Here is a 26,367-nt window from a genome sequence, read left to right on the forward strand (position 1 = left end):
AATAGTATCATTTCTTACAGTATTTAAGTTCGTTTCTCACCTGGAACAAGCTCTAGTCAGTAGTGATTCTAGACATAACAGGTGATTTTTTGTTTGTGCTACAAATATCGAGGTACGAATTTGTTTCTGATTCTTTGTGTGTGTTAAGCAAGCTGTCTGCTCAATGCTCATAATCCACAGAGCACTTTAATGTTTTTGATAAGATTGAATTGTGTGAAAGAGGGTAAAACCGCGAAAGAACGAGTGGAACCAGAAAGAACACACAACACACCATGAGGGCTCGTGGTATTTTGTGTGTTCCTTCCACTGGTCCTTGTTTTTTCGCGCTGTTTTAACGTTCCTTCAAGTATGAACCAACTAACCCTCAAGAGAGTCCTACTAAAATCAATTGTAGGAGCTTCTTGTTTCATTTTTAGCAGTGGCACGTTATGATCAGTGGCAGTTCTAGTCATAACAGATGATTTTGTTCATGCTAGAATATTCTATCATGTTGTAAAGGACAAGTTAAGATGCCAATTAGTATGTTTCTCTTTTTCCTGTGTTAATAGAAGCAATGTGTCCACTCAGTGTTTCTTTTTCAGGGTACACTTTTATCATCTTGGATGTAGTTTAATTTCTTAGAGCTCTTAGCTCCGTCTTTCACTGGCGAGCTCCTTATTCAAAAAGCACATTCATTCTCTTCATATAAATTTCCTTCTCGGGTCATTCAGCCTAGTCAATTCTTACTCTTTTAACTTTGCTGTTATTGATGCTCAGTAGTCCCCTCCGCAGTTTTTTAAGTCATTTTACTCGTGTGTGGATTGGTGCACTTAGTGGTGGTTGACTTTGAGCCTTTTAAAAATTTGGTCCGGATGATCACATCATCTTTTTTGGTTCCTTCCGCTGTAATCTTGGTGTTGCTCCTGGATATTTTCAATTGTATTTAGCAGAGTACTAACACTACGATGATGTGGTGTCTCTGGTGCTTTAGTATACATTTAATTGATTTTGCCTTCTATTGTTCTCAGCTGAAAAGTGTCCGATGCTGTCCAGCTTTGTTCTTGTTAATAATTTCATTTGCTAATTTCACGTTGGTGTCATGTTTAATGTAAACAATGATATGGTGAACTAATAAGTGCCATTGGCTGTAGGCCAGCTGTGTTATATGAGCGGCACATTTTTATGTTTTACATTATGTTTATGCAATGCTAAAATGGAAACCAGCTTTTTTGCTAATTTATTTACTTTTTGTGGTATTAGAGCTCGAATTTCTTTCTATTTCTTATTGCACAGTGTGCCTCCAAGAAGCACTTGCTTATGCCTTGTGCCTTTGTTTTCTCTATCTCCTGTTTCGCGATGAGCAGCTTTTGCGCAGTTGCCTAGTCTATTTCCTTGGTTTATTTTGAAGTTTGTAACCTCGTTAAATGTAATTTGTTTGTTTATCCATCTATGGTTAGTCGTTATGTGTTCGCGCTCTCTGTGATGCGCTACATGACATGCGTTTGGCATGGTCTGCTTTCGTGCACAGCACGTACATCATCCGCCGTATTGCGGGAAAACGCTTTAATGGTGCATTCGTTACAAAAAACTCAGTGAAATTTGATTTTTGTACATAATTTTTTAGGTGGCAGCAGTAATGTGCTCTCCCTTCTGACGTTGCTCGGAGGCGCGTGCGTGCGCGGCGTAGTGTTGAAATGTAGCACTTATTACACAATGCTCAAAGTTTCACCAAGTCGCAAAGCCGTTACTACACTTCAATGCCGGACTGTGGAGGTCCACGTGGCTACATTATTATTGGTATCAAAAATCCTTAATGTAGGACATTTCAACAAAATTGTTCAAGTGACTCATATCCTTATTGCAATACTCTGCGTGTTCCGGTGCCTTCCAGTATGAAACCAGTGCGATTTTTGACACTGGATAGCACTGGGGACGGTGCCGCTCGCTGGGAGTCACTGGGACAAAAGCTGGGTCACACTGGACGAGACCCTGGTCTCACTGGACGAGACGCTGCTGTCACAGCCATGACGCTGGAGCGCAATATCTAGTGTTGTACACGCACTGGTTCTCGTTTTAGTTCGCTAGCTGGCACTGGAAAGTGCGCTGGTAGTGTTTGTGCTACACAGGTTCCAGTACGCAAGGTATATAGGCGCTTCTGAATATTAAATGGTTTAGACAATTTAACCGCTATGGTCAAAAAACTAGAGAGAGCATCGCAGGAGTAAAGGGGCCGATTTACTCTTCAAATCATTGTGTTACTCTCTCAAAATGCCGAGTGGAGTGAAATGCATTGTTCACTCCGTCAGGAAGGAGAGGGTGTAATGTTCTTTTTACTCTGGCCTTCTGAGAGAGAATAAAATCCCCGTTCTAGTCTTGCGGCAATAAAGAACAACACGTAGCTTAAGCTCCTGCTTCAACTGCAGAATGGTGGCACCGAACATGGCAATGTATCACTCAAGCAGGCTGAGCAAAGAGCACACCGATTTGCTTCTAAGAGAATGGATTAAAACAGTTTTAGCTTGAGCGTTTTTACGACCAGCGGAGTTGACAAGCGCAGACGCCACTGCGCATGCGCACGTCGCTGGGCTGGCGTTTTTACGGAGTGAAGCTCACGCCCGCTGGGAAGCCCTCTCCAGCGGAGCGATAGGCAGCGCGCGAGCGTGCGTAAGAGCGCGCGGGCGTGTGTGGGTATTCAAGATGGCAGCCGTCAACACAAGCACCGGCGCTGCTGCGTTCTCGACGGCGACCACAGCTCAGGCCCGTTTCCAAGTTAAGAAAGCCCGGAGATGTTTACTAGCTGAGGAAGACTTGTGTCTTTTGCGTAAAGTTGCAGCGACGAGGCCGTTTGGAGATGACCACAAATGGATTGAAGTTGTGCGCATGGTGAACCACACAGTGGGCCGCGAACTTGCGCTGCGCGGAGCAATAGGCCGCGTGGATTTACGAATCGGATACTGGCGACAGCAGGACGCCAATAACGTTAAAAGGTGAGTTTTATTTCTGCACAACTAAAACGCCGGGCACACTGATAGGCAGTCGTTAATTGACGTGCATGCTCGTTTCACATTATTAAGGTCTGGTACTGAAGAGCAATACGCAGAGAAGAAACAAATTCTTCAAGATCTCTCCGACTACGTTCGGACGATCAATTATGAGCCGAGGATAACCCAAAGAAGTGGGGGCATTATGAACCGAAAACGGCCCGCAACACCTGAGTGTTCAGCTTCCGTGTCCCTGACAGATCCGCGGGAAGGTGCGACTTTGCTGCGGGAAGCGACTGGCGGCAGCAGTAATTCTTGCGGGGCTACCGACCGAACTTGCGAAACTGAATCAACGCATGGTAAGTATTACCATGTGTGCATCTAACCTTGCATGTTGTAGCTTTTGATTTTCTCTGCTGAAATATAAAAGCGGTTATGAGTGGTAATTGTTGCGGGTATTCTATGCACTGTAAATAAGTTCGATGAGTCAGAGCAGTCGAATGCCTCAGCCTTTCATACTGAAAGTCTTTAGAGCTCACTTGGCTCATCATTACTGTGAACGCCCTTATTGTTTTGTTGCTTTGGCTGTTAGCCTGCAAACATAACCCGCGCAAAAATTGGCAAATCAAACTGCGTTGAATTTTTCAGTTCGCTTGCTATCGGAATGGGTCGTAAGTAAAACAGCACAAACATCGAAATGCAATTGATGCGAAATGAGAGAAAGCTTATGCACTCTTTCTAAACCGAGTCGATCACCATCAGTGCCGCGCGGCAGGCCTCGTATGAGTGATGAAAAAAATACATTTCTTGATGATGCAGCAGCAGGAATCAAAAGTCGCACTCACGTGTTGCTCCTTGCTGATGCAGCCGAGGTCGATTCCCTTTTTCTTTTTAGTCTATTGAAAGGCGCTGAGTTCAGCTGCGCACTCGATCAGTTAAATTGTGTTCATTAAAAAGGTATTCCACTGGCTTCAAGGGAATTTTACCGATTCTAGGTTATCTGTGAGCGCCCGCTAGATCGCTGTTCAAAAATTCGACCCATTGAACACGACTCATCACTTCATTTTGTGTTAGAATTCTCCAAGCGTTACTGCGACTGGAGCTGTTTGGCGGGAGTTGTTGATTGACATGATAGAGATCTATTTGTTCATATGAGCGATTTGCCTGATACTTTACTGTGAAGGCGTGCCCGGGACGAGCTTGGCCTTAAACACTTAGATCCTGGCTAGGTTTCAGCTTAGGACTTAAACCCAATAAATAATTTAGTTCCGTGGGTTCCCTTGAAGAAAACTTAGCATGCTTAATAACTGAAGGCAAACCACAACGTCAGGAGTTCGCAGAGCGAAGCGCGACGATTGCCAACCATAATAACGCTGATTTTAATGTGGGCTCACTTAATTGTGCAAATTCTGAGGTGTGTAACAATTAACAGACGATATACTTTGCTGATCTGTACGAATGAAAAGCGGCTCCTAAGAAGGCTGCTACATTTTTGTGTCTACCTTTTCTTTACACATTAGAGCCGCAATCCCCGGCTGCTCAACTGCTCCTCAATATGTACGAGCTGGATCCTCCAGAGACTGACCTCGACTGCTGCACCTGCTGCTCCTGGTGGCGACCGTTCTGAGCAACAAGTGCAGGGACAAGTGCATAACCAAGCACTCTGCAAACGTCAGTCCAGAGCATCAACATGTCCCCGCCGGGCGAACGCAGCCTGAGCACACAAATGGAACGGACCAAGGAGGAGAGCGCCAGCTTGCAGCTAGGCGACAAGTTCTTCCCGTCACCACTAGAGGTAGTATTTGAAGGAATATTTTAACTGTGCAAACACTAAGGATTCGCTGAGTTGAAACGCCGCTGTATGATAGTTTGATGTGCGGTTATACCAGAACTTCACAAGTGTACATCACCTTGGCACGTGACAGCGGACGTATTGATTGGTCGCAATGCACCACTGTACAAGGAGTTGTATGATAACTTTTTTGCAGCGCTTCATTAACGTGTAATATAACACATAATTAGCTAATATATAATTAGTACGGGTATAATTAATTATATAGGCTAGATAGGCTAGTAAATGACTATCAAGGCTAATTTTGTATTGCCAGGGCACCTGCGACCTAGCATGTCTTACGATCGTATCGCAGGATATATGTAATTATAATTAAACACCACCCGTGAATTTTTCATTCAGTACGCCATCGGCACAAAATCTTTGTGCCGCTCAGATTGAACATATTCGCTGTACTTTTTTAGAAGTCACATTACTCTAACACACCGCCGATCGTCAAACGCGCGTTTGTCTTTTTCCTGCCCCATTGTGGTCTTCACATGCATGGTGGATAAAAAAAAACACAATCGTCATTGTCTTTTACTCGGCCAAGAAACTTCTCTTTCTGCCTGTACTGTGCAATCTGGCTTGTATAGGACCCCGAAAACCCCCTGAAAGAAATGTCTTCATTCATATTCTGCCAATTAGTACACAGGCTACACTGCAAGAGGAACTCTTTTGGACATAACAAAAATGGCACACTAGCTTAAACACAGGGGTTATAAACTGTTTACTGTCCTCGCAAACAGTCCTTTTCATTTTTGATACAACGCGTACATATTGTGGTACCCGTTCTGTATACAGAACGTTAGACGAACGGTAGACGTTACAACGAAGAATATATACGCAGATGACGTGACGGTGTGGACCACGGAGAACACGAGCGTCGGCGAAATGCAAGACCGACTGCAGCGGGCCGTCCGGGAAGTGGAGCGGCACCTCGAAGACACGGGACTCGTCTGCTCACCCGACAAGTCGGAGATCCTGCTCCACAGGCCGCGCAAGAAAGGACCCCTTCCGCAGGGCGTGCTAGACGCCCGTCGTTTGGGAGTCCGCGTCACGACGAGGGAGGGGACCCGAATACCGACGGTGTTCAAGTTGTGAGTGCTCGGCCTGTGGCTGGAAGAGAACGATGCCAACCGCGAGCTGGTTGCCCGACTGCAGAAGAAAGTGGCCCCTGCCACACACCTCGTGCGGCGGGTCGCGAACAGGAGGAAAGGAATGAAGGAACACAACGTTACGAGGCTGATACAGGCGTACGCGCTGAGCCACATAGCGTACGTCGCCGCGTACGCCGACTGGAACAGGAGCGAAACCGACAAGCTGAACGTGGTCATCCGCAGGGCCTTCAAGACCGCCCTGGGAGTACCCCAGTACACGCCAACCCGCACGCTCCTCGAGTTGGGCGCACACAACACCCTCGAGGAGATCGCTGAGGCGCAGAGAATCGCGCAGCTGGAGAGGCTGTCGAGCACCGTAACGGGAAGATGAATCCTAGACTTGCTCGGGATTCGATATCACGAGGCGCGTGGGCTGAAGGAATCACTGCTACCGGAAGTCAGGGACGCCATACAGACGGAAAACATGCCAAAGAATATGCACCCGGTGCATGACGTGTAAAGACGTATACGCCGGGCGGTAGCAATCCTCGAGAAGCATGGAAGACGAGAAGGCGTCCTCTTCGTCGATGCAGCCAGGTACCCGCGGCCAGTCGGTGACTCTGATGGCGACGAGGGACGTCGACCACCACCGCCGCTACAAGGGAATGTGCGAGACGAACCGCAGTTACCAGCACCACCATCAAACTACTATTGCGACAAAAACGGCAGCAGCAACAGCGGCAACATCGACACGGCCCGCCGACGGCGGCGGCGCCCGCCTTCTCCCGCCCGCCTTCGACGCTTTTGCAAGGCTCACAATGACTTACGGATGCAGTCGTTTAGCTTCTAATGTACGCCCGCACGTATTGATTTGGTTTGTGGTTATTAACGTTTTTAACCTCCCAAAGCGAATACAGCTGTCACGGAGGTCGTAGTCGGTGACTCCGGATAACTTTATTTAGGTCGCCTGGGGATGTGCACTTTGATCGTAGTTGTACGTGGGCCGGTAAATTCCTCGTTGCCATTTCGTAATTCTAACGCGGGCGCGGTAGCGCCTCGGCGTGATTATCTTAAATAGATTTTATTTACTAGTTGTAACAACGTGTCATTATTTCGTATTATTGATGGCGCCTCCAGGGCACCAAAGCGGCAACGGGAACACGTGTAATATCACGTGCTCTCCAGAGGCCTCTGTTAGCCGTTACATGTGCCCTCCTGGAGCAGTACTTGTAAAAAAAAGAAATAATCTACCGTCGCAAATACCAAAGCGCGCGCGACGAAAAAGGCGCCCCGCGACTGCTGCAACATACCGCGCCCATGCGAGGAGAACTACGGAACACCAACCGGGAATCTCTCCACAGGCCTCTTGCATTTCGTCTGTATCCCGGCTGCTTCCGGACACGTTCTCAATATTGGAGGAATGAGCAGCGGCTACTCGTACGTTCTGTATGCAGGATTATAATGGTGGAGAAAGGCCGCAAGGGACTGCAGGCCCGCTGATAAGGATTAACATTTTTACTGCTTAACGTTAACATTTTTAGGCGTCCGATTAAGTAAATGGGTATGGAATGCGTCATATGCAGCTCTATGTGAAGCTACGAAACCCCGTACACATACTTTCACGCTGTCAAAACATGAAAATCAAGTAAATACGCGCGTGTTCGAGCACACTGCGTGCATGCGGCGTGTTTCAGCAAGACGAACTCTCAACGTGCGCGTGCTTTACGCCTGAAACAATGGTCGTTTTCTCTATTCCGCAATTCAAACACAACATTCTTAAGGCCAGTTATCGACTGACGAATCAAGATATCGATTGCAAAAACTGCTCCGCAGAGCTCGAACGAATTTTCCCGCGGACTTCTCCCGGCAGGGCCAGCAGAGGCGGCGCCACCGTCGAGGCCGCACCGAGCGGAGGAGGAGGGAAGTGGTTGGCGAATAGAGTTTCTAAAGAAATACCCTAGAGGGGAAATGTGGCGCTAGTGTCTACGGGGGCTCTCATGGGCGTTGCCTCAACCTACATGGGAATGATGGGAAGTAGAGGCTTCGGATTGACTTCGATCTTTAGACTTGTGGCGTTTGCTTGTGGCGCAGTAATCTAATCTATACTCAAATATTATCGCGTAAAATGTAATTGTATTTCTGCAGTGGCTTATATAATGCCTAACACGTTACATAAATATTGTATGACTTTGAAATTGAAGCACGGTTTAGTATGATTTGCCACCAGGGCACACCGGCGTATGCATTCTTCAGCGATTCTTTTCCCGATTTAGCACCAGAGAATAATTATTTATTTATTTTTACAGCAGCGATAACAACCGTGCATGTACTTATACAAAATATTCAACAATTATCTATAGAAATAAATATCTTGTATTCTGAGAAAGTGTTGCGCCCTTGAGAGGAATGCTACCAGTGTCGTCGGCTACAACGCCTGCTCGCTACAAACGCGAGACTTTTTTGGCAGACGACAGGCACTAGCGAACTCTCTCGCTCTTTCGAAAGACTGCTTCGTTTTCACGATTGCTGAACGTCTTCAAGTACATTTAAGCACATCTGCTGCAGTGCTAGCTAAGACGCTTGTGGCCTGCTACGAGTATGCTTCATTATATTTTATATTGACGTACTGCTTCCGAACGTTATGGCGTGGCTTTGCACTTACCCATCTTGCGACACTAGACTACAGCCAGGAAGCAGCAACCTTTCCTACCACAAGTAAGTTTGTGTTCTCAAAGTCCTAAAACACGCATTTCAATGAGCACAGAAACAAGCAATGCATAATGAAGCCCTCAATAAAATTTGATTGTGAAGCCACTAGTAGTACAACTGTCTATGTCCTGTATCAGTAGTACCTTCTTTTTCCTATTCTGAAGTTTCATAAAGCACGTAACGCTACAGCGCCAACCTAACACCCTTGACAAACCAAAGTCCAAACGGTCGAAACATGTTCTTTCAACGTTTATGATGCGTCGCTTCCTCGTCAGGGCTTCGACACCCCACCATGACACAAACATCGTCCCGGCCAATGGTCCAGTGCGCTATCGCCATTTCGAGCAAGAGAACAAGGGCCGAGAGCTTTGCATTTCACTATCCCACTGCAGTTTATAGCAATCGCGCTTTCAGCGCTTTTGGTTTCGCTCTCAGCGAAACCAAAACTGCCAAAAAATATTTGTAGACTAGTTTGCCAGTCAACAGAATGCCAATCTGTAGCCTCTACTTCACATCATTCCCATGATGGTGGAACGATCGCAGCGCCAGATTTCCCTCCATTTATACTAATTTGAAACTCTATGTGTTGGCGCTACTTTTGGAGTGGTTTTATGTGATCATCGTCATCATCATCATCATCGTAGTCGCCCTCCCCTTTGTAACGGGTGGTCGCACTGACTGTGTCCTGGCCTCCTGGCCGAAAAGCTTGAAGAAAGAAAGAGATAGGGATCCATAGGGAAATAGGCGGGAAGGAAGAAAATAACTGTCACTGGCTGGCCAATTTCCGCCACATGTCAAGCGTAGTGGTGGAACCAAGCACAGGGCTGATCTCTGCTTCAACGGGTACAAATCCGAGAGCCTGTAGGAGGGCGACTCCCTCTCTTGGACGAGGGAGCAACTTCGGGCACTGCAGCACGATGTGGTCCGTAGTTTCGATACGCAATTAGCACGCTCTGCATTGGGCGAATTGAGTGGCCGGAGAGCTGTGGGAGCAGCGGCGATACACAAGCGTGCGCAGCGCTCCCGCCCGCGCCTCAAACATCATCAGCAAGCTAGCGCCATCTACGGGAGCTCAGGGCAGATGTGGCCTTCTATTTCAGCTTAGCGCTAACGGATGGCGCAACGCTCTCGGCACAAGTAGGGCGCCTTGATGTAGCGCGCCGCCGTCGAACCGCTACATCGAGGCATCCTAGGCACAAGGGATTTCTCCTTGGCGAGAGCTGATTTCACCGCCTCTCAAAATCGTGACAGCCAATATAACGCTGGTGAGTGGTGATGCCTTGATGAGCATTGTTGAGAGCGTGAATAAATGGGGCAGCTCCGCGAGCCTGCTCCGAGTTTTGCCTGGACCGTCAAATCTATCTATCTATCTATCTATCTATCTATCTGACCATGCCCAGTTGTCGCCATCTACACTTTACCTACGATAAGATATATGACCATGGGGATATAGATTGAAATATTAGGGGTTGGGGGACCAGGACATCCTGTACCCGCCTCTGGATTCACCCATTTTTTATCTCAGGTGCTCACCTGAGCAAACACCACCTAGAAGACTGAAGGCCCCCACATGGAGGCGTGACGTCACGCAGGTCAGATCGTTCTGGAAGTGGGCTTCACTACGACGCTCTCTTCGCGAAGCGGCGCGTTGCCGTGAAATAAAATTGAATTCGCTCGCTCTTGTTACGAGTAGGAACTAACTAATATGCTGCGTCTGCAGTTATGTACGAAGCTTGGCCGGCAAAAATCGCCACAGTTTGTAGCCTCGTGCCTTAAGGAGGCGTTTTGCATGCTTACACATGTAAGAAAGCGTTTCCTGACTGATTGGAAGCGGCTGATCTAAAATTTTATCATCACTGTTGGGCATCAACTTATGTGGTGTAGTTATAAGCTATTCACTTTTCAACCTACCGCCATGATTATATCATATTTAACACTTCGACGCTTTATTTACTTTCAATAGCCCTGTCAGGGACGTTATAAAAATGACAACATTTGACATTACATAAAAATAAAATGTCAAGAGTTCCAAAGTGGAAGAAATCAACACTCATAAAATGACACAAACTCATTTCTGCTTACAGCAATACAGGATCTTTTATTATACACAGCTTGACAGTCTCTTCTTCGTACAAGAACGCAATATTGTTAAAAGTGCACATAAATGCTATGCAAGTCGGTGTCAGGAAAAAAAAGTAGGTTGAGTAAATTTTCTGTGAATACACTTTACTGCTTCGGCACACACTATTGCTTCAAGTAAGGAAATCTAGGCATGCACAATTTTTCGCCACACAGAACAGAAAGAGATTAGAACATCAGAAGCCTTCTTGAGAATGAAGGTAGGATGAAGGGCATTTTATTTGACATTGATGAGAGAAAAAGGTATTTTTTTACAAACAATACTGTGGAAGCAAGACTGCATAAATGACAGCTCAACTTTTACCAGTTTCAAGTTTTCGCTTTGCCTTTGTGGCAGACAACTTGTCGTTTACTAACTTGTTGTTTGCTGCTTTGCACAAGTTGTTTAAAAAAGTGTTTGCTGCTGCACTCAAAATGTAATGCATGACTTTTGAGGAGCATGCCCATTAACACAAACATCCAGGTCATCATTATCACTGAGGACGCCATACACAAGAGCCACTAGTACTTCTTTCTGCTTAGGAAGTGCAACGAACTGTTTGGCGAAGCGTGGACTCCTAAGCTTAAATTGTGCAGCAATATTTCTGTGGTAAGTACAGCATTCACAACAAGTTCGCGTGGGAACTTCAGCCCACCTCTTGTCATGCTGGTAATCAGGACATTTCCAACAACGTCTATCTCTGCATCATCCACTACCAGATTTTCTTTGCACGACTGACACAACAGTTTCTTTACAGCTGCATGTGCGCAGTAACCGGCAACATATGTCACAGCTGGCAGCCTTGCCACTTTCTTCTCAATATCGCTGTCGCTAACTGTGACATCAAACTGGCTCAGCAGTGAGTTGGAACTAATGACAGGAACATCGCACACCATGTCAATGTCTGGTAATTCGAGCACTTTCTGTAGCCGCAGCTTTGTCTCGAACTCATAAATCTGCCTAATTGACACATGATAGTTGGCACCAGACAACTGACGGTACCGACCAAAGCGATCCTCGAGGGAATCTGTCTGAAATTTGCCTACCAAAACATACTGCATACCAAGTTCTTCAAGGCAATGGATAGTGATCTCATGGAGCGCATGAGTTGTTGACATAAAGCAGAATGTGTTTCTTTTGTCAAATGTCCTGCATCATGCTTCAAACTTTCCCAGTAGTCGAGCCACTGCATCATTTTCCCCAAAAACTCTCACAGGGGGCAAGATATCGACGTTATGGGTTTTTGCAGGTTGTCTGAAATCCGCTGGCCCTTTCAGGGAGTTTTAATGTTAACGACATTCCACCATGTCAGCATCATGCTGATATACTGAGCCGTGCCATCAGCATGCTGAATGTTGTTATTATGAAGTGCTGCGACAGTTGATGAATTGAATATTCTCAATGCCAACTTTACATTTTGCCTCTCCATGTTTGAAGGATTCAATGCCTTTAATGACAATGCCGGAGCAATCTTCAAAAGTTCATTCTGTTCAGACTCATGCAGCTCACATAAAGTGTTAAATGATGCTGCCAAGATTTTGGGTTTCGGGTCTGTACTTTTTGGATCTGGGAAGTACATGCACCTTCCTGCATTGCGTTGATTTAACCAGTTATTTCTCACACATTTCAACACGTGGACAGGGTCTATGACAAGAAACAAAGGCCGCGGACAAACAAAGGTCAACGGGCAACCCTGTGCTCCTCCGAACTCGCTCGGCAACGGGCATCACTATCGAAATAAAGTTTAGTTGTTTTGTTCACCTCAAACGAAGCAGTCGGTTCTTTTTTGACCTACCATAATTTCCTCAATATTTGGTGCCGAAACCCGGGAGAAACGATTGAACTTACCATTGAGGCAACGAGGTCAACAGACGTCGACACCACAACGAGCTCGGGGAAAACCAGCAACGATCCTCGGGCAGAAAACGGTCGACGAGGCGCGCCTTCAACAACAAGGCCTAACGACGCCACACCCAACCGAAACCGACACCACGACTGAAGCCCCATCGCGGTAAGCGAACTCTAAACAATGATGCCACGATGGAACGGCTCAAACTGAAAAGAAGTGCATTGAGAGCTCAAGTCACTAAACTGATTTCTGAAGCGGACTTATTCTTGGAGAGTCATGCAGACGAAGGAGCTCTTAATGTATTATCTGCGAGGCTTAGCGCCCTCCAAATACAGCTAAACGAGGTGGACGCAGCCATCGAGCCCTTAGTACAAGACCAAGACGCAGAGCTAAATTGTATGCTGACCATAGAATACAACGACCGTATCGTCGCAAACATGGCAAAACTCCGCCAGGAAGCAGAAAAAGACCTGCTAACAAAACAAGCAGAAATGGCGGCGACGCGGGCGCAGACCGACAGCCCTCCGGCGGGGGCAAAGTGCAAAGTGAAACTGCCGAAGCTCGAGTTACAACACTTTAGCGGCGCCGCCACGGAGTGGCAGTCCTTTTGGGAGCAGTTCGAGCAAGCGGTGCACGGAAACGACGGCCTCTCCAACGCAGAGAAGTTTTTGTACTTGCGATCGGTGCTTTCGGGAAAAGCTGCAGCGGCCATTGCCGGCATTCAAGTGACTGGGGCAAATTACACCACTGTCATCGAACTTCTGAAAGAACGCTTCGGTCGACGAGACGTGCTGATTCAAGAACACCTGACTCAGTGACTCGAATTGCCACCGGTAGAGAACGAAAAGGAGCACATCGGCCTACGTCGACTCTATGCCCACCTGCAACGCAATATCGCTGGTCTCACGGCGCTCGGAGTCAAGACAGACACTTACGGCGCCCTGCTCTCCTCCGCACTCCTGCGAATGCTGCCAACCGATCTTGTTGTCGGATACCATAAGGGACTTTCCGCTGCAAGCAAAGATGATGCGATCAGCATCAAGAGTTTGCAAGCTTTTCCTAAAAGAGAAGTAGAGAGCTGGAAGAAGGCACTGCAACCTGGTCATTTCGCAGCCAGAGAATGAAAACATCGAGACAGAGAAAAGAGGAAACCTCAAAAGGGGTCAGCAGCTTTTCTTTTTTCTGCGGGTGCTTCGAAGCAGGCCGATACATGTGCATTCTGTGCTGCAAAAGATCATGCGAATCAGAATCGTCAGGTGAAGATCTCATTGGATGAAAAGAAGAAAAGGCTCACTGCAGCTGGCCGGTGCTTCCGATGCTGCATAAAAGGGCCCACTTCAAGGGAATGCCGCAACAAAAGAATAAAATGCAAGGAATGTTGCAGAAGACATCTGACTCAGATGTGTGACTCGACATGGAAGCCACCCGAGAACAAAGCCACAGAGTTGCACTCTTGGACAGAAAAGAAATCTGAAAAGGTACCAACTGTGCTGCTCCAAACCGCTCAAGTATGGGCAGAGGGACGAAGAAGAGCGCTCACTCGTCTACTCTTTGACGGAGGTAGCCAACGAAGCTTTGTCACTAAAAAACTTTCACGGGAACTGCAACTAGAGGTTGTAAGTGAAGAGGACATCACAATCTACCCATTCGGAGGAGCAGGAAACATTATCAAAGAGAAGCGCAGAAGAGTGAAAATTTGGATAAGAAGTCAATACGACCGTAAAGAGCACTCTATCGAAGCTCTGGAAATACCAGAGATCTGCTCTGATCGGCTTCATGTTCCTGAGGACATTCTAAACGAGGTGCAAGCGGACATGGATGAACTGGCAGACGTGACTGTTGCATCAGCCCATTTGATGGAAAGCGGGATCGACATTCTTATCGGTGCTGACTATTACTGGACATTGGTATGTGGTGAAGTCGAGAAGCTGCAAGGCGCACTAGTTGCAGTAAAGACCGAATTTGGCTGGACTCTACAAGGAGCGATTCCCAGCAGTAGCTCAGCTGCCTACTGCTCAACCGTGGCAGTGCTTCGTGCCGGAGTGTTCGCCGACACCAGCAGCTTGTCCAAGGAGCTCAAATCGTTTTGGGAACTGGAGAGCATTGGAATTACCGACTCTTGTGCCCAAACGAACGAAGAAAGCGAAGAAGTCATGAGCACATTTTTGGCATCGGTAGAGAAAATGGACAAGCGCTACGAGGTAGCACTGCCCTGGAAACCCTTGAACATGCAACTCGCCGACAACAAAGCTGTTGCAAAGAAGCGCTTGACTAACCTCACGAAGAAGTTAATCAAAGATGAGACGACACTGATTAAGTATGACGAGGCTATCCGTCAGTACCTGGAACAAGGGTTCGCAGAACGACTTCCATCGCAAGAAAGCAACAACGATGTAAGCAGATTATACTACGTGCTGTTGTGCCATTACCTCCAGCCCGGATTCCGAATCTGCAAGATGCAAAATTATGCTTCGAGCGCCCAAATTCTCCCTTGAAAAGTCAAGATGCTGAGCCGTCAGGCAGCGATGTCCTGCGAGAGAAGCATCGGCGAGCCACTTTGTTCGGACGTGTCGCCAAGTGCCAGACAGCCCGGCGCCGTAGACACCCACTAGGTGACCTCCGGCCCTTGCCTGAAGGTCACCGCGCCCGCCACAATTGAACCAGGTGGCCAGCGCGGTCGCCGGTTGGACCTCTCGGACGACCGTCGAGTGCTCGCTTTGTGTTGGGCCGTTTGGGTGACAATGGTTTTGGGGCCTTATAAGCGGAGGCGTGCCGCCTGAAAAACCGGATCCGCCGACCCACCGGGAGCCAGTGCCGCTCTCGACTGGAGCGAGATGTGTCACGCGTTTTCGCCGGACGTTGCCGTGCGGGAACAGTCGCGTTTGCTGTGAGCTCTCGGCCCCAGTGCCGATCCCTTCATGTCCTGTATAATGACCTGTATATAGTGTATAAAGTCCCTTTTGTTATTCTCATCGACGCCTGGCTCGGAGTCTTCGCTACCAACGCTCTGTCACGAAACGGGTGACGAGCGCTACGGGACCACAAAGTCGTAATAGTGGTGCAGCGGTGCAAAGTCGTAACAGTGGATGGCAGCTACGGGATTGACCGGCATCAGCTACCTCGGCGCGGTGAGTGCCTGAAGTTTACCTCAAACACCAGACTTTCTCTGACACAGGTTATAGTAGCTTAGGGAAGGATTTGGTGTTGCATTGTGTTAACCTTGTGTGTTTCAAGCCTAGCGAGAGTGTTTTGAAAACCAGGGGATGCTGAGGGGGTAAACGGGGCAGTGTGTGAAATACTTGCATATGTCTTACTAGTAGTGTTATAGTAGCGTACGGCAGGTATATTCAAAAAGGGTAAACAGCAGGAGGACAGTGTGAACGATGGAGAAGTACAAGGTCAAGGAACTTCTCCAAATTTGTGAGGAGTTGGGCATTGAGTTGGGCTCAACTAAAAGAAAGAATGCGATCCTTGAGGTCATGAGGACTGGGAACGTAACGGCTGAGGAAGCCGCAGAGGCCTGGGCGGATATCAATGAACGTCGGGAAAGGGAGGAAAGGAAAGAAAAGGAACGTCGCGAGGAGGAAAAGAGGGAGAAGGAACGTTGCGAGGAGGAAAGGAGAGAAAAGGAACGTCGCGAGGAGGAAAAGGAGGAAAGGAGAGAGAGGGAACGTCGCGAGCACGAGCTTAAAATGAAAGAGTTGGAGACCCGAAATAGCTCGCCGGCGCCTAGTCTCACTTCTAATGTTCCAAGAATACGCGATCAACTTCCACCCTTTGTCGTCGGAGAGGATATGGCCAAATACCTCGTGAAATTTGAGCACGTGTGCGAACGGAATAGCATTGAGCGATCCCTCTGGGCACAGAATCTGTTAGCCTTGCTTCCTGGGGAGGCATCAGAGGTAATAACTTGCTTATCGAAAGAGGCGTTTGAAAGCTACAGTGATGTGAAGGAAGCGCTACTGCGGAAGTACAAATTGTCGCCCGAAGCTTTCCGGCAGAGGTTCCGGTATGCAAAAAAGGGCAGGGAGTCGAATGTTGACTTCGCGTTTCGTCTAAAAGCCGACCTGGTGGAATGGCTGAAGGGCGAAGAGGTTTACGACGACCGCGACAAAATCGTCGAATGCATCGCGTTGGAGCAGTTTTACCGTTGCATTGATGAGGATGTCAGGCTCTGGCTGCAAGATAGGCTAAAGGAGGTTAAGCTAAACAAGGCAGCAGAGTTAGCGGAAGAGTATTACACCCGCCGCAGCTTGCACAGCAAGGCAGTGCGCGTAGAAAAAGCAGATAAGAGAGATGGGTTTTCCGGGGAGCCCGACGAACGGAAGGAAATCACGCGTCGCGAGTTTCGGGAAGATGAGTCCCTTACCAAAGAAACTGTAAGGGAAGGACAAAATGCATCTCAGAATGATAGCGATGGTCCCAAACAGCGAAACGATACGACGCGTTCTTTTGAAAAACGGAAACCGTTAACCTGCTATAATTGCAAAAAGCAAGGGCACATCGCTGCAAGCTGCCCAGAGAGAATTGCTTTTGCAACAATACAGGAAACTCAGAAAAACATACGTCTATTGGAGCCCTATGTGCAGGAAATTAAGATAAACGGTAAGAAGTGCCGTGCACTTCGGGACTCTGCAGCAGCTATGGACGTTGTTCACCCGTCTTTCGTCTCCTCGAGTGATTTTACGGGAGAGTGTGCTAGGATACGGCAAGTGGCCGAGGAGGAGAGTGTCTGTTTACCGATCGCAGCGGTTATCATTGAAGGAGAGTTTGGGAAACTTAACACCGAAGCCGCTGTGTCAGCCGCCCTCCCGGAGCCCTTTCCCTACCTCTTCTCAAATAGCTCGGAGCAGCTGCTGAAGGATCAGGGCAAATCGTTCTTTGCCGACGGGGCGTACATGGCCCTCACGCGATCCAAAGCGCGCCCGCTGTCGAGGGAACTTGACTTTGCGTCGGTGAGCGAACAGCGCTGCGGCACACGGACCGATCAAGGTAACTTGAGTGGCGAGCAGGCACGGGAGAGGCAGAGCTCGGAGGCTGGCCTGGGCGAGCGTGTTCTGGAAGTGAGTGGGAGTGACGCGTGCAGTGCTAGCCTCGATATGGACGCGACGCCGCAGTTAGGCGACGCGGGCTCCACACTCGCTCCGGTTTCCGCCAGCTGGCAGGAGCAGGCTGCAGTTGAAAGGGAAACTCTGATTCGCGAGCAACAGGAAGACTGTTCACTAGCCGATCTGAGGAAGAGCGTCAAACGGGGAGTGAAAAAAAAGAGGGTTTCATTTTGCAAGGAATCTGGCTTATTGTACCGCCGCTACACGGATAAGCAGGGTCGCAAATATAAGCAGCTTCTGATTCCGCGAAAATATCACCGGGAAAAATGAATGACCTCATTTGCTTCCTCAGTAGTATGTTTTCGGTCCAAGTGATTTCAAGGGGACCGTTCTATTTGTCATTATTATCGCTGATTATTAATTGTTCCTGATATTTTTGTGTGTTGTTAATTTGAAAACTGGTTGTTTGAGCCTTGTGTACTAGATCGTACACCTGCCTCTTGTTGCAGCGGGAGCAAAAAGGGGGATAGCAATTCAGTTAGGTTGATTTGGATTATAGCCTTGTCTGGTGTTTGACGGGAGACAGAGGGCACTTGTTCGTGTTGGGTGTTGCCTTTTGCCGGTCGGTTTTGCAAGCTGCAGAACGACCAACCGGGACCAGTGGCGAGAAGCAAGGGCTTAGGAACGACCCGAGCGGAGCTGGTCGAGGTGCCTTGGCGACAACGCGGTGAGCAGAGCTCCTGTCCTGGCAAGTCGGACCTGGGCACGTGAAGTTACCTGGCGTCCCGACACTGGACGTGAACTTGGACGAGCCTGACGAACGTGCGCGCCTGGCATCCGAGCCACGTGGAGGCAGCTCGTCTTCCCGGCGCCTTATCTGAGGGTGGGGATGCTGTTGTGCCATTACCTCCAGCCCGGATTCCGAATCTGCAAGATGCAAAATTATCCTTCGAGCGCCCAAATTCTCCCTTGAAAAGTCAAGATGCTGAGCCGTCAGGCAGCGGTGTCCTGCGAGAGAAGCATCGGCGAGCCACTTTGTTCGGACGTGTCGCCAAGTGCCAGACAGCCCGGCGCCGTAGACACCCACTAGGTGACCTCCGGCCCTTGCCTGAAGGTCACCGCGCCCGCCACAATTGAACCAGGTGGCCAGCGCGGTCGCCGGTTGGACCTCTCGGACGACCGTCGAGTGCTCGCTTTGTGTTGGGCCGTTTGGGTGACAATGGTTTTGGGGGCTTATAAGCGGAGGCGTGCCGCCTGAAAAACCGGATCCGCCGACCCACCGGGAGCCAGTGCCGCTCTCGACTGGAGCGAGATGTGTCACGCGTTTTCGCCGGACGTTGCCGTGCGGGAACAGTCGCGTTTGCTGTGAGCTCTCGGCCCCAGTGCCGATCCCTTCATGTCCTGTATAATGACCTGTATATAGTGTATAAAGTCCCTTTTGTTATTCTCATCGACGCCTGGCTCGGAGTCTTCGCTACCAACGCTTTGTCACGAAACGGGTGACGAGCGCTACGGGACCACAAAGTCGTAATAGTGGTGCAGCGGTGCAAAGTGGTAACAGTGCCTCATCGTGCAGTTTTTAGACCTGACAGCCTTTCGACCAAGATTAGAGTCGTCTTTCACGCATCTTCTCACGATGCAGGTTGTATATCTCTGAACGAAGCCCTAGAACCAGGACCGAACTTGAATCCAGATTTACTTAAGGTTTTGCTGAACTTCAGAATTCATCGTATTCGATTAAGTGCAGACATTGAAAAGGCATTTCTGCAAATTTCGCTGCAACCGGCTGATCGCGATGCCCTCCGACTTCTTTGGTATGGACCTCTTCTAACGAATCAAGACCCAGAGCCTCCTATTGAGGTCTGGAGAATGACACGTGTCCCTTTTGGCGTGACAAGTATTCCATTCCTCCTCGCAGCCACCGTGCGCCACCATCTCTCCACGACAGGAGATTATCCAGAAATAAGAAAACCCATCAGCGAGAGCCTTTACGTGGACGACCTCATAGCAGGAGCGAACACAGTGGAGGAGGCTATAGATTTCTACCGAGGGGCACTAGATGTCATGAATCGAGCAAGCATGACACTGCGTAAGTGGAACTCAAATCCCAAGAAGCTGCAACAGCTGTTCAACGACGAAGGAACCGGATGCACCCTTGGCTACGTCGAATGTCCAACAACAGGTGTCTCACGGGTCCTCGGACTTGTATGGGATAGGGACAGAGATCACCTAGCATTTTCCATGGAGGCCATCTTAGATTTCCTAGACCGAAACAGCAACACCAAACGATTCATTCTTCAAGCATCGGCTCGTATATATGACCCACTTGGTCTCAATTCTCTGGTCACAGTTACAACCAAGTTGATGTTTCAAACACTGTGGGAATTGGGTATTGAGTGGGACGCCCCTCTGCCTGAAGTAAAAGCAGCTTGGACGCAGTGGCGCACCGAGCTACACCATTTAACGGACATAACAGTGCCAAGACGATATGGTAGCTTACCCAACGATTGCTGGAAGGAAGTACGTCTTCACAGATGCCAGCCCCAAAGCTTACGGCGCAGTTGTATATTTGCGCATCTCCGGGGTCAAGGAAGCAAAGGTTACTCTGGTCCTCTCAAAGTCCCGAGTAGCACCAATTAAGAGAATTTCTCTTCCAAGACTAGCCTTCCAACAGCCAAATGGTATCTGTGGACTGATTCATCTATTGCGCTGCATTGGGTGCGAGGTCCCGCCCAACAATGGAAACGCTTTGTCGCCAACAGAGTGCTGGAAATTCAGCAGCGATCGGATCCAGACATCTGGAATCACTGTTTTGGGATCGAAAATCCCGCCGATGTTTGGACAAGGGGAGTCACACCTCAGGCACTCTAGTCGAGCTCACTTTGGTGGAATGGACCTGCTTGGCTTTCGAAGCCATCTACTTGCTGGCCAAGGCATGAAGGCACCGCTGACATGATCATCGCAGAGGAGGAAAGAAGAACGCTTCGCGTTCGCAACGTTACTGTCAAGGAATCTGTCTTGCCTCTGCAGAAATATCGCTCCCTCTCTAGACTGGTTCGAGTGACAGCCTGGGTTTTACGATTTTTCCACAACGCCAGGCACCCCGGCCAAAGATATGAAGGACCTATTACGACAGAGAAAGTTCAAAAGGCACATACTGGTTTGATTCTTCAAGTACAATTCGAGGCCTTCCAAGAGGAACTCCAGTGTCTTCGCCGCTCGACACGCATGCCAAGCGATTCTTCGATACGTGATCTCAGCGTCATCCACGACGACGATGGAGTGCTGAGAGTGGGAGGAAGGCTCAGTGCAGCCGAGTTGTCCTACAACGTGAAGCATCCTGTTATCCTACCGTCAAGACATCCCTTCACAGAGCTAACGATCAGCGCAACCCACCGCCGTCTCCTGCATGCAGGCGCACTAGAGACTCTTACCGAATTGAGGGAAATGTACTGGATTGTGCGGGGAAGGCAAATGGTGAGAAAGGTGCTCAAGAAATGCGTGACTTGCACCCGTTTCAACGGCCGAGCTGCTACTGAGCCAGTCGCTCGTCTGCCTCGTGAGAGGGTGACACAAGCTCCACCCTTTGATGTTACCGGTGTAGATTTTGCTGGCCCACTGAACACAAAGGATCAAGGAAATAACCGGAAGTCTTACATCGTTATTTTCACATGTGCAGTGACCAGGGCAATACACCTTGAATTGGTGACCGACATGTCCATCTCAATCTTCCTTATGGCGTTCCGAAGATTTATCTCGAGGAGCTTGTCGAGTGATCTTTTCTGATAACGCCAGGACATTCCAGCGCGCTTCTAAGGATCTAAAGCGACTATGGACAACACTAAGAGGAGAAGAAATTCACAACTTCTTCACTAGCCACCAGCTCCGCTGGAAATTTATAGCTGAGAAAGCTGCTTGGTGGGGAGGATTCTGGGAAATAATGGTTCGGTCGGTGAAAACATCGTTGAAGAAGGTCTTGGGAAACAGCTACTGCAACTTCGAGGAGCTCACGACAATGCTAACTGAAATCGAAGCTGTCATCAACTCTAGACCCTTGACCTACGTCTACACGGAGGCGAGCGAACCCGAACCGCTAGCACCATCGCACTTTCTAGTGGGAAAGCGACTGACCACTCTTCCTGACAGTGGTTCCATTACAGAGGTGGCTCAGCCCCCTGGTCAACTCACTCGTCGCTGGCAATACCGACAAAGGATGGTCGACCAATTTTGGCGTCGCTGGCAAAAGGAGTACCTGACCAGTCTCCGATCAGCACATTTTGCTGTGCCAAATTCGTCAAGCGCACTGAAGAAAGGAACTCTCGTTTTAGTCCACGAACACTATCTACCGAGGCAACTCTGGAAAACTGGACAAGTGTCAGAAGTTCTTCTCGGACGAGATGGAAGAATCAGAGCTTGCATGGTGCGCATGCCTAATGGAACCACATTGAGAAGACCGATTCAACTGTTGTACCCAATGGAATACATGGACGAATGACCTGAAGCTCATTCCGGGGGGAGTATGAAGAAACTGCCAACTTTAGCCTAATTCATTTCGTCAACGGGCAACCCTGTCCTCCTCCGAACTCGCTCGGTAACGGGCATCACTATCGAAATAAAGTTTAGTTGTTTTGTTCACCTCAAACGAAGCAGTCGGTTCTTTTTTGACCTACCATAATTTCCTCAACATACGCTGTTTTTGCCGGACTTGCAGTGTTGACTGCTGCACCTACTACTTACCCAGCTTTAAAATCAAAGTATGACTGAATGTGGATTTCGTCATCATTAATGTTACTATCTTTTCATGCTCTTTCAATGTGGTAGGAACCTTCTTATCATATGACAGGAAACAGAAGCCTTGCTGTTCTATGGCTTGGCTAACTTGTTGAGCAGAGCAGAGACGTCTTATTGTCTCTGGATGAGGCAACTTTACCTTCAGTGAACTTCTGAGGAATTTATACGCATGCGGTGAAATGGTGTAAAGGAGTCTTGCAAATACCAGAAGGTCTGAGGAGTAGCGTGCAGCGTTGTTGGGGATTAGGTCTACTTGCGATTTTATAAACTTCACGACTTCGAGGGGCCAACCGTGTAGCTGGGGCTGATCATTGCATATTAACTCTTCCAACAGCTCCACCACAGTTGCAAGCAGGTGGCGAGCCCGCTGGTCATTGTTTGGACCAGCGCGCAGAGACTCAACACGTTGAAGGATATCGCTTAGTTGTCTAAAGTCCTGCAACTCTGCAGGCACACTAACACCATGAAGTTCCACAATGCGGGTTTCCCCATAATACACTTCCACACACATGTTGTCACAAACTACCACCGACGAACGTACAGAGGCGCCCTGATCAACAGTCAAATCCAGGAATAGAGCCTTGGACTCCATTTTGATCAGACCAAAACGGCGAATCGTTAAGGCTTGGCAGAGCATGAAGAAATTCAGAAAAGCTTGTAACTTTGTTCTGCTGGTCTTGTTGCTTTTCTTACAGAGATTTTTTCATGGCAATGCGAAGTGATTCGTCCCCAATATGTTTTCGTTTATCCTCCGGAGCCTCCCGAGTGCTCGCATGTTGCCGCGAAAGGTACTGGGGGCAATTGGGGAACACACTTGGTACCGCATCCGGCTTCAGCCTGAAGACTCTCAGCGGCACTTCAATAACGTTCCCCGTCTTCACATCTGTGTACTTAGATGTTTTGACGTAATCGCTTGCCGCAAAATGCTTTTCGCAGAGCTGAAACGACAAAAAAAAAATTCCGTACAAATACGTTTCATACCGCCAGAAACAAACGGCTCGGTTTGGCTTTCGATACTACAAAAAGAAGAATGAGCACGTTTCAGGCTCCGACAACGCAAGCACGCCGATGCGGCTGTTGCTGGATACGTTCAGCCGGAAAAACGCACATTGCTTTAATGAAAAGCCCCCGAATAGACTTATAAGCCATATCAAGTACTACTGTGTGATAACTTACCACTGTGTTCTTCGTAGGAGTAAAATCCTTCCGGGGAACCGCTCTTGTCCATGCCACTCGCCGCACAGGGTCATTGGGAAACACGTGCACACGCACACGCGGCTCTCCAGCATAGTTGGACTTGCAGTTGGGAGGGCAACAGCAGCCCGGCATTCTTGCAGTTTGTTCACGAGCACAGAGTACAAGATAGAAATATGCATCTTGCCGACGTAAAAACGACGCACGCTCACATGCCTGCTATCCGGCAGCATCCGATGCAAACGACTGCAAGGAGCTCCGATCACTATGGCCAGCACAAGGGAAACAAAATCCGACAGAGGCGCATGAAAATGTGGCTGCCTAACCACGCCTAACGATGTTGTGTGCCATTCTTTCAGAATATAGCTGTCTAATGAAAACCGAATAGCTCAATCCTGCGGCCTTTGGTAATATTTGGGCCCTAAATATACAAAAAACTCAAAAAATTATTTGTTTGGGTTCTAGCGAAAGTCAACGCTGAAGCCAATGCGAGCTGTCCATAGCTGTTCTTGTCCGGCTTGTCCGGCTTGTCCATGCTGCTCCCTCGCGCCCTACCCTCGCGCGCCGACTCTCGGCGAGGCTGTCGCCGTCAATCCGAGTGATGATCTGAGCTTGGTGGTGTAGGCGCTTGAGCGAGGAGAAGGCGCGGGGGCCTTCAGTCTTCTAGGTGGTGTTGCCTGAGCCCTCCGCGGTGAAGAATACAGTGTATTGCAGTGAAGGGAACTGAGGATTTGCTTGCGTACTATTGTTAAGCAACATGTTATTCTTATTTTATTTTATTTATTTATACAATACTATAGGCCCTGGTGTAGCCCGAGCAGGAGCGGAATATACATGATAATAAAAGATAATAACACTCGCACATATAAATTACAGTGTGCAGAATATCAACTCAGTCCAGCAGTTGCGAGTACAAAGCAGGTAAAGAACACTTGATCATGCCATGAACGAATTCCCAAAACAAATGAAGTGAAGAACATCACCAATACAGTTTAAGCGAAGTAAAGGAAAAATAACGCAAAAATCAACTTGGCTAATCAATTAACAAGAGAGCAATGATGTCAATAATTCAGATGGTCAATGGAAGCAATACTTGTAAATAGCAACCGATGTAAATTGTTCCGATCAGTAATGGTGCGTGGGAAAAAAGAGTACTTAAACATGTTAGTCCTGGCATTATACTGAGTCAAAGAGTCAACGTGACGACCCAAGTGGCACATCTTTGTTCATAGAACATCCAAGGGACATTTCTTTCTGGACAACCGGATGTCCTGCGGACATCCATTTACCTCCACGATACATCTGAAGGACATCCAGTGGACCATCCGTAGCCAGATCATTTAACATAGATTGACAGGTCCCTGGAATATCCGAAGACGGATATTCGGATACTTCTTGCAGAACTCTCGCGGATCTAAATTTTGGCACAAATCAGTTTTTACTTGCTTTTCACTCCAACATCCATACAAGCATGACGTGAAAACTATGAGTTCAATGAGTTACATGAAGTTTTTAAAAGCTTTATTTCAAAAATGTAAACACGAAAGTACAAAATATAGATCTTCCAAACATAGCAGCAAACTCACAGTAAGACAACACTCAATTGGTACAATAAATAATGTAACTAGACTACCACACTTTAAACAATGCCATAATGTAAAATGTAGATCTTCGAAATAGCGCACGAAACTCACAGTAGTAAAACACCCTCTTGGTACATGAAATAATGTAACTAGACTGCCGCTCTTTAAACAACGGTATCATGTAAAATATATATCTTCGAAATAGCGTAGCAAACTCACAGTAGTAAAACACCCGCTTGGTACATGAAATGATGTAACTAGGCTGCCGCCCTTTAAACAACGGTATCATGTAAAATATATATCTTCGAAATAGCGTAGCAAACTCACAGTAGTAAAACACCCGCTTGGTACATGAAATGATGTAACTAGGCTGCCGCTCTTTAAGCAACGGTATAATGTAAAATAATCATCTTCAAAATAGCGCAGCAAACTCACAGTAACAAAACATCCTCTTGGTACATGAAATAATGTAGCTAGACTGCCGTTCTTTCAACAACGGTATAATGTAAAATATATATCTTCGAAACAGCGCAGCAAACTCACAGTAATAAAATATGCGCTTGGTACATGAAATGATGTAACTAGACTGCTGCTCTTTAAACAATGTCATAATGTAAAATATATATCTTCGAAATAGCGCAGCAAATTCACAGTATTAAAACACCCGCTTGGAACATGAAATAATGTAACTAGACTGGCACTCTTTAAGCAAAGCTATAATGTAACTAGGTTTAACGTTTTTAAAGCGAAGCACTACTCAGGGTATTAGAACACAAACTATAGGCCCTAGAATAGAATGCTTTGAACCACGGTATGACTAGCAGTAGTGGTGTTTAAGCATGATCCGTGGTCCTTTAATGCAACTTGCAGAACTGGGACACAGGTCAAGACTAGGATCATAATGTGACTTATTGAGATTCGATGCAGTCTTCAACTTTTTAAATAGCAGTAATGGGCTTATAGCAAGAAAACATCTGTTAAAGGAATGTAACCTATTTTTACTATTAATTTTTAGTCTTCAGCTAACGTCCTACAACTACAAACTTTTGAAAAATTCTCGGCACGCCTGCCAGCGCCCTAAATAATTTGGTATAATGCATTTTCCACAGTCAGGCTCGGTTTTGGCCATCAAGAGGTGGCCACGCGGGAGCAAGCACCTTATGAGGTTTTGACACTTCCATTT

General features: G+C 47.8%; 1 pseudogene; it reads right to left on the minus strand.

Moving 5' to 3' along the window:
- Positions 1-10,690: 10,690 nt before the first annotated feature.
- LOC126517911 (uncharacterized) lies at positions 10,691-23,823 on the minus strand (annotated as a pseudogene).
- Between the last annotated feature and the right edge of the window lie 2,544 nt (positions 23,824-26,367).

The sequence above is a fragment of the Dermacentor andersoni genome, chromosome 11, assembly GCF_023375885.2.
Source record: "Dermacentor andersoni chromosome 11, qqDerAnde1_hic_scaffold, whole genome shotgun sequence".
In the NCBI taxonomy this organism is placed as follows: Eukaryota; Metazoa; Arthropoda; class Arachnida; order Ixodida; family Ixodidae; genus Dermacentor; species Dermacentor andersoni.